Below are 20711 nucleotides of genomic sequence, written 5' to 3'. Positions count from 1 at the left end.
CACATTAAAGGAAACTGATTAATCTGAGAATTTAAAACCTAGTGAGCTATAAATGCCACTGACATGAAATATCATAGTCAGTTTTGCAAAATGCCTTAAACTTGAAAACATGCCACAGAAGAAAAGATGGGGAACACATAATTTCTCTGTCAGTTATCCAAGTTTTAAAATATGAAATTTACAACATAAGACGACTGATTCAAAGTAAAATCTGATGTCTTGTAATGATGTGTTGTACTGTACAGTATGTAGAGGGTCACTGTCCTGCTAGGATCATCATCCTATTAGGATATACTACTAGGATACAGTATATTGCTGAAAAGCAATGCCACATGCCACATGAAAGTCAAACCAAAAAGTTTGTCTCTGAAGAAATGATTCTGCAGAAAATTGCTTGCAGAATTATAGGCAGTGTTTCTCACAGTCATCTATAATTTTTGCCACAAGTATGAAAGAAAAATAGATGTGAGGTATAAAAAGAGCACTGTTAATCCTTAAAATGCTCTAAGTAGCCATGGCCTAAGGCTTTATTTTTTAATCTGTTTGACCTTAGGTCTTTTGCACTTGTGTCCCACGAAAGCAATCGTAATTCTCTGTCTTCTTCTTAAGTTCGTGTTCAGCATTTGTAACCTTCAAAATAATATCTATCTGTGCATGGAAAATTGACCTTTTCTTATTTGGAATACCTCCATTTCATAAAGTAATCTGCCATGAAACAAATGTAACAGTGGAAATCAGTTTAGATTTTTAGGCAATTTTCAATTTACTATTTTTCTTTTTCTTTTCTCCTCCAAGTCTTGACCACAAGCCTGAAACTCTCAAGCTTTCTCCCAAATATGCATGCATTTCAGAACTATGCACTGAAATGGTCACATACAAATTCACTTTAAATTTTGCCTGATTGGTAACACAAAGCCTTTGCATATAGTGTATTTACATGTTTTAGTATATGACTTGCTTAATCCTATGCATATAGTGAATTGGTCGATTTTATCATTTTTAGTGTTTTTCTAATGTTTTTATATCAGATATTTTGTAAGCTTTGGAAGTAATACAATAAAAAGCAGAATACAAATCTATTGACATGGCTTGATGAGTTTGAGCTTTTATCAACTATAAAAGCTCTATACTATAAATATGGTGCTTCCACTATAGTTGAAGTAGGAAGTACTTTACTGAAGTTGGGGAGGGATTATTACAAATATGCCTTTCACCTCAGCTGTTCTAAGTTATCCCAACGTCCTTTCTCTATGTTACATACAGTATAATACGCAAATTCCTATATTTTTGCATTTTGCTTAAGCATCCCTACTCCACCCAATCTTTATGTTTGCAGCTACACCTTGGTTAACCCCTCACTCTGCAAAGGGGTCCAGCCAAGTGAGTTAAACAAATTCTGCTTAATAAGCATCTTCAAATGCATCTAATTCTCAGTTGTTGTTATTCCTTGTGAACTGAATTAATTTAATTGTTTTATCACATCCAGTTTATTGTAATTAATTTCCGTTTTGAGGCAGCTTGAAAACAAGTTACTGTATGTCTCACATTTTAACTTTTCCACCCGGCAAATGATGCAATTTTGTGCAGTGCTATCTCAAGAACTCTCTTTTCCCCTGCAGGATCAGTTAGTCTCACTGTCCATGGAATCATATGCAAATACTGTAAGGTTTACACTTATGGGGAATAATTGCTCTTTCAGTTATACTGTATCTATCCTTTACTGTAAGGTTGATGATTGTGAAAAGACTGTGTTTCTCAATTAGTGTTGCCCAGCATTTTCCTCATACTTCTAGGAAAGATGTGCATCTGGAGTCAGATGGTTCCGGGGTTTTGCCCTATGAGTGTGTGAAGTTATGTGTGCATGTGTTTTATTTGTTACTCTGTGTCACCTTTTCAGTGGCTGGAAGCTAAGCCGTTAAGTAGATGTGCCTTATTTAAAATCCATTTTGGTGGCACACTCGTGGTAAGAATTGGAAAGCTATTTTCAGCAGCACAGTATTTTATAACATTGTCAATTGCCAATTCAAATCCACCTGATATCTGTCCACCTTGAAATAAGAACTTGATCTTCATCATCAAACACAATAATTATTTTTGTTCCCTCACAAAATCACAAATTGTATGGTACCAATGAAAATGTGCAGAAATACCCTGTACACTATGTACCTTTGCTCTGCCTGGTTGGGTTACATTAAAGTAGTTTGCACATCTGGTGTTACAGGCTGCTTCTTATATCATGTTAATTTTCACCTTTAAGAAATTTAGCCCAGAATAGATCTCACCCAAAGTGAGTACTGTACATTTCTATGGTGCATATTTCTGCTCCAGCTAGTTTGTTATAGGTCTACAGATAAAGACAGGCACTTCAAATATTTCTGGTTGGTGGCTCCCACACCCTTTATCAGACCACCACTGAGGTCCATTGTCATGATTTTGTTTGTGACCACTGCTCTAAACAAGGAAACACATTCTAAGAGCCAAGCCTACAGCAGCAAAAAACAATTTATAGAATTAATTGTATATATATATATCATATATTATGTATTACAGCTGATGTATCAACAACATTTTTGCAACAACTCACTTATTTGCAGTTACAGTATATGTACTGTAGTTTGAGATTAAACTGAAACATCTTGGAAAATCTCATGATTAAGGCGTCACATGTCTGCATATATTTTCTCATGGACAACAATTTAAAGTGTAGCTACTGGGCTTATACATTAAATGGGATTTCAAGCCTGTTGTATTCCTTTATTGAAATGAAAAACTGGATAAACTGGTTATCAGTAGCAGAGGTAGCTCAATATTATGCTATCTTGTGTAGTTCAGCCCAAGATACCATACTATGCTCTTTGTACTGGTGTTCAGAAATAGCAGAAAGACAACATTGCAGTTTTAGTACTGTTGTGCAAGATTATTACTATTATTACTACTATTACTTCATTATCCTGTTTATAATATTGCATATTGTTTATTATTATATTGCTAAACATGAACTTGTTTAATAAAGAAAATAGAAATTATTATTTGGCTTCTATTTACTATGCTAAATAGTATGGCCTCTCAAATGTACTTTTCTTTTTAGAATGACTATAAAAAAGATTAAAAAGGGAAATGCCAAATTCAACACTGTTTTTTGTTGTACCTCGGAGGAGGAAATTCTTTAGTAACTTGGTACTGAGACAAAAAAGGCACCTTTTTGTTCAAGTGAAATTTGTTACTGTTCTGACTAGATTAACCATGGTAATTGGCACTGCTTTTTTAACATATTGTGCTACGCATTGCAGGAGGTAGTAATAAATAATGTGCAGTTAGCTGCACCATTGGTCATTCGCAGTCCTATCACAGCAATCCCCTATTCAGCGGAGATAAATGTGATTTAAATTAATAGCCAGTCCTAAATAACTCCTCAGCTGGTAAACGATGCATTTATCAGACTCAGACAGGCAGTGTCCTTTGATTCATGGTCCCCTAACGACATGAAGGGTGCCTACAAAAATTGTTATTACTTTTTAATAAAGTGTACCAGTCAGTCTTCAGTCATTTATCAGTTGAGGTGGCACTCTGACAAAGAGCTACATCACAGCAGTAGATGAATGGAAACATAAAAAGGACAGATTCCAAATAAAAATTACTGTCTGGAGTAATTGAATTAAATACTATCAAACAAATAAAATCAGTACAGTAAAAATATATAAAAAGTGAAAAACATATGCTGATTACATAAACCATAATGAAAAGGGTGCATACAGTATCTAATTGATTCAAGATGAAATAACTAAAATGTTTAGATAATAACAACTGTATCTGTGAGTGTAATCCACTTAAATATTTTAAGCATCTCTAATATATCTGAATGTTTCATATCTATTAAATAGAATGTATGTAAAAAGTGGATGTGTTTAATTGTGGCTAAAAGTGGATGGTGAATTTGCTAAACAGTGTCTCGTTGAGTTGAATAGATTTCTTGCACAATTGTTTTCCAAATCAACAGGTTTTTCTAACATGAGCTTTTTATATATTTGCAAATAATTCACAAAGGTCTGCTAAATGTGATTTTCTTTCATTTTTTAAAGCAAGTTATTCCAGCATGATTGCACATTTCAGTTTGTTGTGATCTGGGAATGGACAATCAATGCATCATCAATTCTTTTGAGATGTGTTACGATGCAAGAACCTGCAGTGCAGTGCCACGGGCTGAATAGCAAGTTTAAATCCAAGCACAGGATTTCGGGTATCTCTGAGGTTAGTCAGGGAGAGTTGAGTTTAGCAAGCACAGGAGTAGAAAGGGTTGTCCAGGGTGTTTCAGGCAGATTGGCTGTCAGATTAAAAGCAGCCCTGGGTTTCAAGCAGATGGGGCTGACTGCAGCTGAAGTGTCTGGGTCTTCCATTCAGCTGGGTAGCTCGGGGATTGAAGTAGAGGAGACTAACGGCTTAAGCGGTACTTGACAGAGGTCCATTCTTGGTTTGGACGGTCATGGAGCTGAGCACCTATGGCCGTAAGTAGCTTAATGTCAGAGCCCCGAATAAACTGTGAACCAAACCTTTATGCAGGCATTAATTAGAGGCTTGATTAATAGATTGGCTGCCTGTTTGAAAGGTAGCTGGACGATCAGACAAGCGGCCAGATCTCGTACTCATGGGTTCGGCTTGAGGGCGAGCGCTGCTGCAAATGTTGTGGTCACCCTTGGCAACCGCAGGCTGCAAGCTGTTCCTAGCCTGGACGTAACAAGATGAACTCAGGATAACAAGTACCAGTACTGGTATGATGTGATGTAGCACAGAAAATAACAAATTTCTTGAACAAATAAACTTCTAAACATTGTGCAGTTATGTGGTGATAAAACCCATGCATAAAGTTGCAAATTATCTTAAAATTCATGTACAGTATTGTTCTGGAACAGTAAATACAGTAAATTACATTTAATTGCTTTAACACATTATTCTTTCCCCTAGGTGTATTTGAAAAAGGTTTCATTCCAGCTACTCAACTACCAGCTAAGAACAGCTAGAAGTCACCCTTTGTCACTGAAGACCAAAATTCTACCTACAGTGAATTACCCTGAGGTTTCAGACACGTATTTACTTTTCAGCCCTGTAATGATAACATTGTTCTCAAAGCTATGAGTTTAAAGTTAAGATTAAATTTGAAAATACTTAAGATGCATAAACACCTATGGTAGAGTCCTGGAAATGCAATCTCAGCCACCTGCTACAAATGAGGAAATGCCCTTGTCCATCACTAGAATCTTCCAAATCCACAGTTGTAACATTGGTCCCTGCTCCTGTTATTGGTCTCCTTTTCATCTCTCCTGCATTTGCTGTATCTACAGTATATATCTGTCTCTGTATATTACTCTGTAGATATCCAAATTCATAGTCATAATTCAGATTTTCCTAGTTATCAAACAGCCCCTTCATTAGTATCATTCATTAGAAATCTTCGACACATTGATGTTGCATTGATGAACAAGATGTTGCTAGTAGCTGCAGTTTCTGCACTTATAACTGTCTGTTTGCATGACGATGATGCAGTAGATGCAGTAGAACTTTAAAGTGAACAGGGAATAATAACTTTTAATAATTACCAAACCCCTGTTAGAAGACTATAAAGCCTGAGGCATGGGTAAAAGACAACTACGCCAAAGGTGCAAGGGACAAAGGAGTCTTCCTAAACTGCCTTATTCTACTGTGTGTGGGATGTGGTTGCATGTTTCTTAGCCGCAAGCCAAGATGTGCAAAATACACAATTGGTGACTCCCGATTAGGTGGTTATAACAAAAAATAATGAGTAATTCAATTTTTATTTTAATTTATACATAAGATTTTCCTATACTTTACATGGATTTCATTGACAATTTTAAACAGCTGTTAAGCAAAATGGATATGCAGGAGAAGTAACAACGTGAGATGACAAGAAAATCACAAATCACACAGTTAGCTTTGTCACAATCCAAAAGATGACTTGCAAACATTAGACCAGTGTAAGTGAATTGTTAATGTGTTAGCTGTGTCGGTGGATGTGGATTTGTCAACAGAAGATGACTTACAAAGATTTGAACAAATTAAAAGTTAATTATTGGTAATTGGTAAGATGTTTATCTGGCTATCAAGTATGTGTAATGTTAGGCAGGAAAATTAAAAATTCAGTTTGATGAAGCAGAAAGTCAGTTTGCAAATATGTAGGAGACAAAATCTTTTCCATACATACAGTAGCTCACTACACACAGAGCTCCATGTCATGTTCTCTTTGGGGTCAGATACCAAAGTTTGATGTTTTTCTAGCCTGATTAATCACAGACTGTGAATAGCATCTAGCTCTTCACTGATCAGACATTAGACAGAGGACACACAGACAACAGCCACAAGTACATGTCCTGCCCCATGTGTAGTCTGTCAGCAATGATGTCCATGACACTTCACAACTACATAGACTTTAGAATCCTAAGGATGCCAGCCAACAGTACCAACTACAGGTATAACAGCCCCACTCATGGTTGCTACTCTGTTGCCAGGCTGGACAAGGGAACTAGACACAAAGAGGTATGGACAATTTATAGTGTTACCATTAAATAGTGCTTTCTTTTGAGTGGTCAGGTACTATTCTGGAGAGCTGAAAGGCAACATTAATGCCTTCCCTTATATATATCATGAAGAAAGCCCACGAAGAAATGGTGCTGAAAATATACCAGGTTAGCACAAATGTGTAAATAACTGGGAACTGAATATTCCCCTTGATTAGGGTGTATTGGAATTATTTTTTGCTATTCCATAATTGTGTTTTTTTAACTTTTAAGTTCAAGAAAAGTTTTTTTTTTATTTGATTATGTGTCAATAGTTACACAAAATGGAGACATTTACAGGTTTCTCACTTTTTTACCTCATATTTGTAAAATTTATAATTAAGCCTTTTTATTGTTTTATTAAGATTGAAAGTTAACTATTTGCAGTTTTCCATGATGAACTTTAGATTATATTTAGTGTGTTTTTGGAAGTGACACCTCTTGAAACAGCTAAGAATGTATTGTTTTTTAAAAAAGGCTATGGTGTTTCATAAATAATGGGAACAGTCTATAAGGACCCAGATCAATACAAAAAGGCATTTGTGGGGTTAATCAGTTTTCGGAGCTAGACTGCATCGTAATAGGGCCTGAGCTATTTGGGTACACTCTAGTGGTCACTTAAGAGAAATACAAAGACCATTACCATAAAGTCTACACAGCAGATATTAATGTGTCATATTAATGTGTGGACTTTGCAATTCGGCACCTTTTTGATTAATCTGCACTAAACACTATCAAGACAAGACACTTTACGTATTAGTAGTGATTTTGATCAAAAAGGTTTTTTATTCTCAAACTTGGAATCTGAAATTTTAAGTCTAAAATTACTATAGGAATGATAAAGGGTAAAAAGAGAAAGCTACTGGATTTCTTTTGTGATGTTTAATATGACACATGTTTTCTCACTGAAGCCACACTGAAGGGAATGTTAACATTTTAGTGTGATCTCAAGTATGAAGAAAACCTTTATTATAGGTCATCCATGTTGTTTTTGGAATTTTCGAACCTCTACGTCTTGTTTGAGGTGTAATATTACCTGTCAGTCTCAAAGAGTAAGGGGATGATGGGTATTTTTATGGCACAAGGTGATGAGGTTTCAGTTTTCATAACTAAAAAAAGTTGGGACAGTGTGTTTTTTCACACTTCTAAAGATGATTGTTCTCCTTGTTAAGATAAAGCATCTGTGCCTTCACCAAAGAAACCCATGTTTAGGACCTATTACATAATTGTGGTTATAACTCCTGGCAAATGTTCCTTGTAATAATTTATATTGTTTGGACTCAAATGTTATAATTTCTACTGAGTCAAGGTTTTACATGTCTTTTTTCATTAATAGATGAGTTTTACACTGCATTACTCACTCATAAAAGTGAAGTAATTTTACATGTATCAAGATCTTAAGACACTTTTTTAAATTTAAGATTAAGGCATAGAGAGAATAATAATTAGGATACCTGCAAATAGAGTTAGATGTGTACAACACAAAATATTGTATATCATTGAAATAAATATAAATTAAGGCTTTCATTCTGAAGCTGATGAGAAAGTTCCAAATTTGTCCCTGGCTACCAAATTTTACTTAATATATACAAGAGGCAGGATGAGAAATCTCATTAGCATTTCATCCTCAGCATTGTGAAATGGAAAGAGCTAATTAATATTCATTCCTGCAATTTGTAGGAACTGCATGATCTTTTCACACATCATAAAAATGAAGGGTCTTTCTTATGAGATATCTGTCTATCATCTATCTTTGCCTCTGGAACCAAAAAAAAAGCTAAATGATTCCTTCATGATTTACATTTTTTCAAAAGTTTGTCTGCTTTAAAGTTAGTAATACAGCTTAAAACTGTGAGTAGGAATACATTTTCTTCATCCATCCAATTAGTTCAAGATTTGTTTTGGTAGTTCTTGCTTTTAAATGCAATAAGGCTGTTAAATTGGTTCATATATGTGAAATACATGTGTCATATATGAGTGTTATATGGGTTAGAAGGCTAAAGCAAGCAATGCTCTGAGGCATGTTGTATATTGAATGTACACAGACACCCCGTCAGGCACTAATGTATACATACACTATTCATTGAGTAAAAGGAAATCTCAATGTGTGAAGCAGACATCACTCAGAATCATTGTGATTAAGCATGAGACTTGACCTTGTTTCTTTGTTTAAAATAAACTGATTACCCTTCATTTTTTATACTAAATAAGAATTAGCCCTTTAATTTAGTTTCATGGAAAATAAGTCTGGGAAGCAGTCCCCTTGTGTATGGGGCAATGTTAAGCCTCTTGCACAGGTAACAGTCAATCCATTAACCTTTGCTTTTAGCTCAGGCTTCATGTCACTGCCTCTGAGTCTTTCCCCCTTTTAATACATTTTTCTTAATAGTGGCTCGCCTGAGAATGAAAAGGGCAGAGCAGCTCCTCTTGACATTGACTGTGCCATTGTAATAATAAGCTTCCCTTTCTTATATCATCAACAGTGCCCAACCACAACCCCCATCCTTTCCCCTCCCTTCCGCACCCCTCAATAACACCACCTCCTGCTTTGCCAGGGTGTCAGCAACCATTTTCAGAAGGGTAATATGAAAGGGCTATAAAGGCAGGGGTCATGTTAAATTGTAACGCAAATGTTATTCCTCAATTATCCAACCAGGGTAAATGTCAACTGCTTCAGGGGAAATCAGCTGGATGTGTGTGTGTATGTGAGTGTGTCTGAAAGGCCCGGGCAGGGTTTAGCTTCAGGGCCAAGAATGTCAAGTAAAACGTTCATTTCTGCTTTCTTTTTTCTCCTGTCTCCACTCAGCTGTGTTTGTCAGTGTCACTTCAGTAAGAACTAATTACACCATTCTCTAAACCTTAAGACTTTGATTAAGTACTTTTTCTACCTTTTTTAATCTTGAAACTTTTCTATCCAGAGATTTTTTTAATCCATTGATAAACATGGAAAAGGAAAAGTTCCTTTGAAATGAATTTCGAGGAGAAATAAGAGCATGAAAGCACACTAGTGATAGCAGCTTAATTTCTGTCACAATTCTCAAGTGGATTTAATGAAAAACTCTGTTTTGATTGGCAGCTGAATGCCTCAACCAGCAAAGGGCAAGCTCACCATGGGGTCAAGAGTGGAAATCATCTGGAATAAGCATTCCTGCCCAGCCAACTGGATATTATAAGTTACAAAATTATATTTGCAGTAACAAATTGACTTGAATGCACTAAGTAGAGATCAAGACCTAGCTGAAATTTGGAGCGCTTAGATAATCAGTTTCTGAACTGAGCTTGAGCAGAGAAGCCATTCTTCGAAGGTCTGCAGGTTAGAGGGGAAAAACAACACGAGTGCCTCAGATCTCACAAATAATTTCATTATCCAAATAGGAGAAACAGTTAAAATGTATTTACCAAGAGGCATGCCAGGAATGCTTGATGTCTTCAATGAGATGCAATCCCAAGGAACGAATTTGTTTATTCTAAAGGTCAGAAACAGCCATCACATGATGTCTTCACACATTTTAACCCATTCTCTTTTTGAAGCTGAGTAGACATCAACATGTACCAAATCACAAAGCATAGTGCTTTAAAACACAATATCTATTGTGGTATATAATGGATTATTATTAATATTATTATCATTATTATAAATTACTATTTTTTTCTTACTAAATTTACATTGTCTGTCTCTTAAAATGCCTCTTTTCCATGTATTTTTCTACAATAAAACGAAACTTCTAAACTCTAATTTTAGACTCAAGCTTTAGAGATAAAAGTATACTGTACAATTACTTAAAGTATTGCAAGGTATACAATATTATGGTCACAATATGCCAATGGTTCTATTAAAACTATTTTCATAATTACTGTATATAGTTACAGATAAAAGGGCTGTGGTCAACATCCAGCTAATATCAACATTTGCAGTTCTCGGGAACTTCAAAGCAAGAAAGGAACTGAGGTGTTTAGTGAGATGTATGGGGTTTACCTTAGTTAATTGAGTTCTTGGATATTCATTAAGAGTAATAAAATTCCAGGTAAAACAGCATCAGAATTCAGAGAAAAAAGGATAAAAAACACAGGTAGGCAGAGAGGGGAAGGGAAGGACATAGGAAGAGACAGGAAGACACAGAGAGAAGAAAACATGCCAGGCAAGAGGTCCTTGTCCAAATCATCCATAAAGACTAGATTCAAGTAAGGTATTTGAACCTGCTTAAGAGAGCCTGCCATTCTGTTGTTTTTAGGAAACTCTGATTTCCTGTTCAGAGAATCCCTAGGTTTAAAACAACCTCTCCTAGTTTCCGGATTCATTTTTAGATGAGGGAGAAAGATTTCCCATTCATGTTATACAGTAGCATCCAGCTTTATAAAGAGAGAGATTTAGCTGTAGATCATATTCTGTTTAGTTTTGAAGGTAGGCTCCCTTATTGGCCAGTGTAGGTGTTGCATTTATATAGGATCTTTGAATACTTGATACGTCTGTGCTTTTTCTGGTTGGTCAGGACATAGGTCTCTGGGGCACCTTGTTAGAGCAACTTGTATGTTGTATTTTTATGTTGTGTGAACTTTAGTGTGTGTCTTTATTAGTAAATATTTGTTCAACCCAGTATGTTTGAGTTATCACTCTTTTCACCAAAACTGTGACAGAAAACAAAGATCTTAAGAACTTCTGATTATACTTACTGCTTAGGTATGTTCTTGGGATAATCTTTGCAATTTGGTGGTTATGATTTTTTTAGTATACTTTTGGAATTGATTATCCATCTCAGTCTATTTCAACATTCTATATTCTGTAACATTATGCTGTTTGTTTGAAAAGAATAGGTGCATTTGCTTTTACTTTTAACTTGTTTAATTTGAATTTTGACCATGTCACTTTTCTATTCACTTTAATTATTCACTACCACAAAACCCCATTTAATGAAAATTGAATTCTCTCAGTAATTTTACATCACCATGCTACACACCTCCCAGCTCTCATCATACGGTAAACTATTTGCATCCTTATGCATACCACCTGTTGTTGTGTATTAGCATAAACTTAATGGTTAATCCTTAAAACTTCTGTTTTCTAGTTTAACCCATATCTATATTCTAAACTTCCTGTATTGTATATTACTGATTCACGTCTCTAGCTTTCAGGTCATTTCTATATAAAATACTCCTACATCACCATCCATCCTGCATCCAGCATCCAGCCAGCAGCCATATCACCCTGCAACTCACAACCCACTGAAACTAAGCATGTGTGAGCCTGGCCAGTAACTGAATGGGAGACCCCCTGAGAAAAACTAAGGTTGCTGCTGGAAGAGGTATTAGAGGGGCCAGTAAAGGGAGCTCACCCTGTGGTCCGTGTGGGTCCTAATGCCCCAGTGTAGTGACGGCGACAATGAACTGTGAAAAAGGCATCGTCCTTCGGATGAGACATAAAATTGAGGTCCTGACTCTCTCTGATCATTAAAATTCCCAAGGTGTTTTTCAGGAAGGGTAGGGATGATACACTGGTGTCCTTTCCAAGTTTCCCACTCACCTTTTCCAATCATGGCCTCCAAATATTCCCCATCTATGAATTGGCTTCATCACTCTGTTGAGTGGATCACGCTGCATCATCCAAGTGGGGGCTGCACAGTGGTGGAGGGGAGTCTACAGGACCTGTAAAGTGCTTTGAGTGGAGTATCCAGAAAAACTGTAAGGAATTCTTATTATTATCATCCTGTGCTGACTGCGTTGCTGAAATTGTGCATCCATTAATTTTGTATTCATTATGTCATTATCTCATAGTCATATTTCAGTTACTCCTATAATATCACAATTCCTACTTATTACAGTAGCCTCACATTCTTGCATTTGATTCAGTATGTTTTTAGCACTGAGGTATTTAGAAATAGAAGAATTATCTTTATTTGCTTTGTCTCGGATTTCCTTTGTTACCACTAGAAATAGCCCTGTTGTGGGCTCCCTGTCCCCCTGTTTCCAAGTTTAAATACTTCTCAGCTACTGTACTTCAGGTTCATGCTTCTCCATTATATCAGTGCCCATCTAGTTCAAGTACTATACATTCAACTCTCGTTGTACGGGTCATGTTTGTATCAGAACGATCCCCAGTGGATCACCAATATCTAAAAAAACATACCATTTGGTAAATTTCCATACTTCCCCTTGCTTCTCTGGGCTTGTATGTCAGAATGATAAAATTACCAGTATATTAACATTTTGCTCCAATGCTTACATGTACCTTTGGTTTTGTCTTGCAGATTCAAGAGCCAGGAGCCAGGAGCCTATTCACTCATGGAGAGATACAAGTAGGTATCCAACCAGGCCAGGCCAGGCAGCCAATACACCCATACAAACCTACCTACTGTACCTACCTACACATTTCACATGACACTACTTTAACAATTCACACCTTATCTGTACTCTCTTTGTTCTATTTATTAATTAATTCTTCATACAAATCCATTTATCTGAATTACAACCGCCTGTAATTTGAGAGAAGACTTTATGGGGAAATGTATCGATGGCCTTCTGGAAATCTAAATACACTATGTATTGTGCCTGTATTAATTACTAAGCTTGTCTGTTCAAAGTTCTCTAACAAGTCGGAAAGGCAAGATCTACCTTTTTTTTAATCCTTATTATTCACAGGAATGTTATTTCCCTATAGGTGATCTTATAATTGTCTCGATAATCTTACATGTAATAGATGTCAGAATTACTGGTCTATGTATTGATATTTTTGGAATTACATTGGTTATGATTAGCTAACCAATTCTCATGCATACGTACTACTATAGATGGACTATAATAGCAGTTCTCCAGTCTGTTTGTACTACCCTTGTACTACCCTTGTTTTGTGACAGTGCTTTAGCAGCATTCACAGATGCACTAGAAATCTGATCATCATGCAAACTACACTGTTAGGTGGCTTCATATTGATATTTTTGCCTCTTATATTACTTAACCTAATATGTTAAAAATAGGTTAGATATTTGTATTAACTCAACCCAAAGCAAAACATTAACCTAATACCTAATTGTATTTGTTACACCAATTTCTAAAGATAGAGATATCTGAAAAATATTAGAGGAAAATAAAAATTTCTAATTAACTATAATTTAACATTTTGTGTTAATACACTGGCCTAACTATAGGACCTTATGTTATATTGTTATATCTATATGTATGCTTGAGGATACTGAGAGATTTGTGAATGAAAGAACCTTTACTAAACAGATAGCCTATGACATGTTAAAATAAAAATATATATATTTTAAATGAAGCCCCCGCTACATTAATTGAAAATACGATTACTTCAGACTGTCTGCTTCTTCACTTTTTGTCTTCTTTACTACTTTACTTTTGTCGACTGAGTCACGTCAACGTCACCGAACTGAAAAGATATAGAGGTGACTCCAGCACAGGAAAGATGACAATCTGGGTGAAAAAAATTAATATATTACCTATAAGGAAAACAAGAAAGTGTTGGAACCAAATATGTAAAGTTTTTATTAATCAAAGTGAAAAAAAATGATAATCAAGATATACAGTATGAGTAAACACATAATATATTACTGTAATGTCCAATCTTATTCCACCTTTAGAATTTAAAGAAAACGTTATTATTATTAGTCTGTCTACTCTTGGCAGAATTAGCCCTCTTTTCTTTTACATCAATTCTTTTATCAGTGTATTCTGCTATAGCCATTGTCAGACTGTCCCTATGGACACTGAAGATACTATCTTGTTATCACTGTAATAAAACTAAAGTGTTGAGCAGGAAATTGAAAGTGTAGTTGGACAGGAAATAACTGTGCTCTGTCATCATCTACAGTAGAAAACATGTGTTCATGTGCGTATTGCCATCATATCTGATTCTGCCAGTCTTTGTGGTCAGACATTACTAGACTCTTCTTTTTTTATTCAGGGTGAAGTTTATGTATACCCATAATTTAATATTTAATAAAAATGTCTTAAGATGGCAATCAGCTGTGTGTGTACTTTATTTTAGGTGGTTTCATTTATTATCATCTAAACTGAAATAAGAAAATCTATTGCAAGTAGTTTGACCTAGATCAGGTATAAAATGTTGAGACAAAATAATTTTAGTTAGTACATGAGCTACAGAATTGTTGACTTACTAAGGACTATTAAGTACCTTCATAGATACCCCAGCAGGTATCTAAAGCAGTCTAATAATGAGTAAATAAAATAATATATCAATTTTTTTAGCAAGCATCAGATAGAGCAAGAACTTTAATTGGGCAATACAAAGCCAATGGAAAGGAAGGATCCCCTTGTGAATTTTCTAACATGCAATGCAATGACAACAACAAAGACAACTCAGGATAAAAAATAATACCAAGTTTTCAACTTTAGTCAAGGGTTTTATTTCGGAAGCGACTTCGTTGTTGGGAGCCCATAAACAAAACGTCATTCGTGTTAAAGTTTGCATTCTTTACCTAATACGAAGCAGATACAGTATATAAAAAGTACAGAAACACAACAATGTTATCAAATTTAAATTGCAAGTAATTCTGAGAATAAGTAATTATAGTAATTAAATAATTAAGCATAAGAATGAAAACAGAAAGTACACCATGGTGAATGATCTAACCAATAAGTTACAGATACAGTATGTGCTAAAACTGAAATATAGAGTTCCCAGTACAGTACCCTGTGGAACACCCTGAATAAGTGGAACATCATCAAATTAAAACAGAAAAGATTTACTAATTGGTGCCTTCTAGCCAAATAGGAGTCAAACCAATGAAAGGAAGTTCCAGTTCCATTCTATTGTTAACAAAAGATAAATCATCTTGCTTCCCCTACATGCAATTGTTAAAGAATGCAATACCATCAGAAAAATTCTATAGACATTTTACACCCCTTTCTCCTTACTACTTACTAATTCTTGCTAATTTATCTTTCTTATCAGGAAATACTCTAAAGCAGACAACATTAAACATTGATGTGCAAGATTTTTTCTAGGGAGTCTGACTACCAGTGAAACTGTGTTTCACAAGATGCATACTGTATATCCATTTGTCTCTGTTTCTGTTTTTCAAGTTGAACTTTTTTAGATCAAACTTATACCAGTTTAAATGCATGAGTAATGTAAACATGCTGACACTAGTGTCATATCTGCTTCAAACTTGGTTATACAATTTACAAGCTATCTTGGGTATTGAAAATGGATTTTCTGGACAATATTATGCATTGATTCATATTTGTTTGTGTTAAAACAGCTAAAAGCCAGAGACTTCTTTTTCAACAAAAGCACACCTACCTGAGCTGTATCAAAAGGGTCTATGATACAATTACCCCCTCATATCTGAAGTTTCCCCTTAGCTGGATCTATAAATAAACCAGAAATGATTACAGGATGAGTTTAAAAAGCAAATAATATTTTGTGCAGTTTTAAATCTAGAAGATTTTACTGTAACTTAAGTATTTTTTTAGATACAGTAATACTACAGAATGATTAAAAAATGGACCTGTAGTTTTAAAATCTCTTAAGTTTTTTTTAAGTACAAATAAACTTTAATTTCTTCATGTCATTGTAATGGGTCATTAAAATAACATCTGCTTTACACATTATAATAAAAAGACACATTTGTCATATCTGCCTGACACAAGGCTGCCCTCTGTCTGAAGGCATGAAAAATCATTCAAACCCTTTTTTGAATTGTCCAAGTAAACATATAAAAATGAAATTAAAATATTCTAAAGAAGAAAGAACAAATGAAATACTGTATCACAAATTTGACAACTAGAAAGTTATCAGAATCAAAGATATCTGTTATTGTCCTCAAACTGTATAATCCTGAATCGATGCTAATGAGATGGACATCCAATACAAATGGCAACCAACTAATAAAATTCACAAAATTAAGTGACTTCTTGAAAGAAATACCTATATTTGCTGAGAGACTGACAGAGGTCGATTATCACTTACTGTTACGAAAGAGCTAAGCAAAATCTATTGAGAGCCCCTAAAATCTAAATTGTTCTCATTTATTCATTCTGTTAACACATGTAATGAATCATTAAGCTGTAATTTACTTGCAATGATTGAAAAAGCGAAGTACTATAAATGTATTAATAAAAAGAGCAAGTATGTAAAACTATCCCCTTTGAAATCCTAGTGACCTATCTCTTATTTCTACTTTATGCATTTATTTGAAGAACATATTATGTATTTATTTTAAGAATTCAATGTGATCATAATTTGACAAAATGCTTCTAAATTGATATCTATTGACAATAGATAGTTTTTTTCCTTTCAGAAACAATAAATTCAAATACAAATAAATAATAGCTTTAATAGCTCTTTTTTTACTTGTCATTGTTGAATACTTTTTTGATAATAATGTTGACTAGTATTTTTTAACAGTTTGATTTGACAAATGAATAAAATATTGGATCTACTGTGATTAAGATTTAAAGAAATTATGAAATATAAATTTAACTGTGTGCAGCTTCATACTTGGATTTTCCCCACATTATCTTACCTAATTCGGTTTAAAAGTAATGTACAGTACATACCAGCCAAATAATCAAAGCTAAAATAATGGAGTATGAAACATAACAATTGACAATTTATCAAAGTTTAATTTTATATAATTTGTTTAATACAAAATATATTTTTAAATCAAGTGGATTAGTGAATCATGAATATGTGGCATTTTTCAAAGAGTCCATGTTTATTCAGCCTGGGGACTTTTGAGCTCAGAATCACTCTGTGTCCTGTTCCTCATTCTAATGATATGCAACTAACATGATAGGAAATACTACAGTTACAGTATGAGCGAATTACATTTACTCCACAATGCATACTTTTGATTAAATGTTTTCTCTATTTACAACATGGGAAGCTACTGTTATAAATACTACAGTAATAGTGTCTTCGATTTAATGCACTCTTTAAATCAAAGTCTAGCCTAGGATTTGTCTCTGTAGATGATAGTAATTCATCAGTTCTTAAAATATTTACATTCTTGAGTTAAACCTTATTTACTGAAGTGAACTGTGATAATTTGCATTGTCTCAGTATGACATGTTTACCTCTGCCAACAATGGGATTCGATCTTGGCCACTTGTGGCCACCTCCTAATTCAGAGCTGCACAGACACACTCCCCAGACAGTGACAATTCCAGCTGCACCAACCACAGCAGAATTCAAACATTTTCAAGGTTTCAATGGGTCGAAGTCACTTTCTCTAACAAGCCCAGTGCCAAATCCTTTTAACAGCTTAAGAAAATTCAACCTCCTGTCTTGGAGGCCAAGGAAAAACAAAAGTCTCATTATACATCAACCTTATACACTATAAAACTATACCCCTATGGCAGTGGTTCTCAAACTATGGTACACGTACCACGAGTGGTATGTGTAGCGCCACCAGGTGGTACGCCATATGACCCTGGAACTTTGTTGTGTGCACTGAAAAATTGGGAGTGGTTTTCATATTTTCTATTTGAATACGTGTCAACTACGCAGCCTACGTACAATGATACAAGGCGCGCTAATACTTGAGTGGACACAAGAGCTACTATATAATTCTACACCTTTGTACAGGAATGCGTGCTAAGACATAAGTGCCCAATTCTATTTAAAAAACATTATCTCCAGCAATTAGAGAGGTACAGATGCAGCCATTCAAAGTGCGCGGTACAGACACGTACCGGAGGTAATTGGCTACGGTGTCGCGCATTGTGACGCACGATGACGCGCGGTACCGCGGTATGTGATTGGTTGACCGACAGGGGCACTCGTGGTCCGTTGGTCTGTCGTAGAAAGATTTACAGTAAACGTCTTTACTGTGCCCGTTGTAGTATTGAATATTTATATGGAATTTTACCACTGAAGGGAAATCTTAGTAGCTGAGCATAAAAAGAATAGAAGCATACTGTAACGCTTGTGAAGGCCATAAACGATATTAATTTTGGAACATAAACATACAGTATACAGCTGGTCTTGGTACTTACACACCAGTATTCCATTTCTCCCTAAACATTTTAAGCATCGAAGTCTTTAACTAACGAGATACAGGAGTCAACAAGCATACTTTTAGAATTTGATTAAAAGGGAATATAATATGGAATCGCGTATCTAAAGAAATTAATAACGATATAATTATATTCATGTACCGAAACACAAGAATAGTACACGCTGTCTGTTGATAATGTTTCTGAAGTGCTTTTTCAGCACTCTGCATGTGACCTTGCTGGTGGCGCTTTTTTTTTAACAAACATTTCTTTGAAAAAATGAAACGTTTCCCTTGGTCAGAGATTAAATAAAACCTCACTCGCACCAAACAAATTTATATTTCTAAATATCACAACATGATTGAATTTAAGTCATTTTAATAACAATGAATAGTCACCTAGGCGTTACAGTATAAACGCGTTTGCGTTTTGATTTAAACCGCAAACGCGGGTTTAAATATATGTGTTTTTTGATTCACAATCAGACAAATGCAACATAAATTGATATCTTTGTCTTCTAAGTATCTTAATAAACTTTCAGCATAGCTTTCTCCCCGTTTAGATTTTTTTTTCTTGGGATCTTGGGATCAAACGTGGAAAGATTAGATTGTAATCTTTTTTATTTTTTAAATACATTGCGGAGTTAAAGCAAGTTAAAGACTTGATTTTATATATCACCTTTAAAAGTGGAATCTCAAAGCAAAGTAAATACCCAACACCGATTGTACCCATCTGTCATGCTAATAAAGCACCTTGAATTGAATTGAATTGAATTGAATTGAATTGAACTGAGGGAGGGGGGGGAGGGCGAGCGAGAGAGCCAGGACAGACAGGCAAATAAGATACACTCCACAGACATTCACAACAGCGACATATCATAAAACGTTTGCACATATAGTTAAGTTATTACTTGGTTTTCAAAGTGCAATGAAATACAATATTGTTGTTGTTGCTGTTATTGTTGTTTTTTCCTGTAAAGCGTTTTGAGAAGCCACCTTTAAAGGCGATATATAAAAGCGTTGAATCTTATGGAATGTGTTCCGCCGGGGATTCAAAAAATTTATTTATTTTAATCGCGTATCTAAGGAAATAGCAGTATAACTTTGTTCATGCACAAACAGTGGCATGTTACATTATTAATTTGGGTGTCTCCTCTTGCCTAAATTGCAGTGTGTTTTTTTACTTTTTCTAAATTTCAACCCATAAATAAAGCTGATACAGTTTAGACTTATTTCAAACTGTATTACAGCAGCACAATGGACAATGCAAAGTAAATTGCAAAAATGCACTTTGAATCTGTCCAAGCCCTACTTTGTCAGGCATTTCCTTTTACTGCAACGGACATAAAAACTCCCTTGCTTTTAACAGAGCGTTCCATAAATTCTAACTACGAAAATTATTTAAACTGCGACACTTATCATTCATTCCATTCCATTATCAGTCTTCCATTTCTCCCTAAACATTTTAAGCATGAAAGTTTTATGAAACGGTACCCAAATATGCGATAGCTGTATGGAATGAATTTTAATTTAAAAAAATTATTTAACACGAAAATTAAGCTGTTTACATCTTCCACCTGAGAACAGTCACCCGTTGCTACCCAACGCAGAAACACAGCCATTAACTAGCAAAGAGAGGACATTAGCTAGCCAATATGATGAAGAAATAAATGATTATGTTGTTTCTTTTGCACATTTATTTGAACATTTCCATCGATTGTACAAGCACTTGGAAACTGTCCAATCCCTAGTTCATCAGGCATTTTCTTTTACGCTGCGGGCATTCTCCTGGTCTGGCGCCGATCTGTGTCTTCTAGGATATAATGCCAGCGAACTTTTGTTTTTATGTCCACTATAACAGACAATCTCCTTTGCTTTTAACCGAGCGTCTTACCCCTCTGATTGGAGAAAAAAGACGTGCTGGTTTGCTATACATGCTGTACCAGGAAGATGATTTCTTTCTGTTCGAAACGTGTATTTTAAAAGTTTAAGAAGTAAAAACCTTACAGCGTACACAGATTTCTAAACTGATCAGGATCGTTATCTTTGTCTTATCCATAATAATGTTCACCGCTCTGTCCAGCAAATTAATAATAAACTTTATTTTATATAGCGTTTTAAACGAATAAGTAATTAGATTGCTCATAAACCTAATCGCTTTTTCTACATAAAC

The 20711-nt window shown here is 35.0% G+C and overlaps 1 long non-coding RNA gene across 1 annotated transcript in view; it reads right to left on the bottom strand.

Annotated features, from left to right (window-relative positions):
- LOC148651134 (uncharacterized) overlaps window positions 1-20711 on the bottom strand; it is a 200064-nt gene that overhangs the window by 83580 nt on the left and 95773 nt on the right. Inside the window, exon 4 of the long non-coding RNA XR_015925669.1 lies at window positions 15841-15908. This is a non-coding gene — a long non-coding RNA (uncharacterized LOC148651134). The remainder of the gene's footprint in view (window positions 1-15840; window positions 15909-20711) is intronic.

Source organism: Lepisosteus platostomus, chromosome 12 (genome assembly GCF_059453375.1).
Source record: "Lepisosteus platostomus isolate fLepPlt1 chromosome 12, fLepPlt1.hap1, whole genome shotgun sequence".
Classification (NCBI taxonomy): Eukaryota; Metazoa; Chordata; class Actinopteri; order Semionotiformes; family Lepisosteidae; genus Lepisosteus; species Lepisosteus platostomus.
This window is presented reverse-complemented; position numbering and strand designations above follow the sequence as displayed.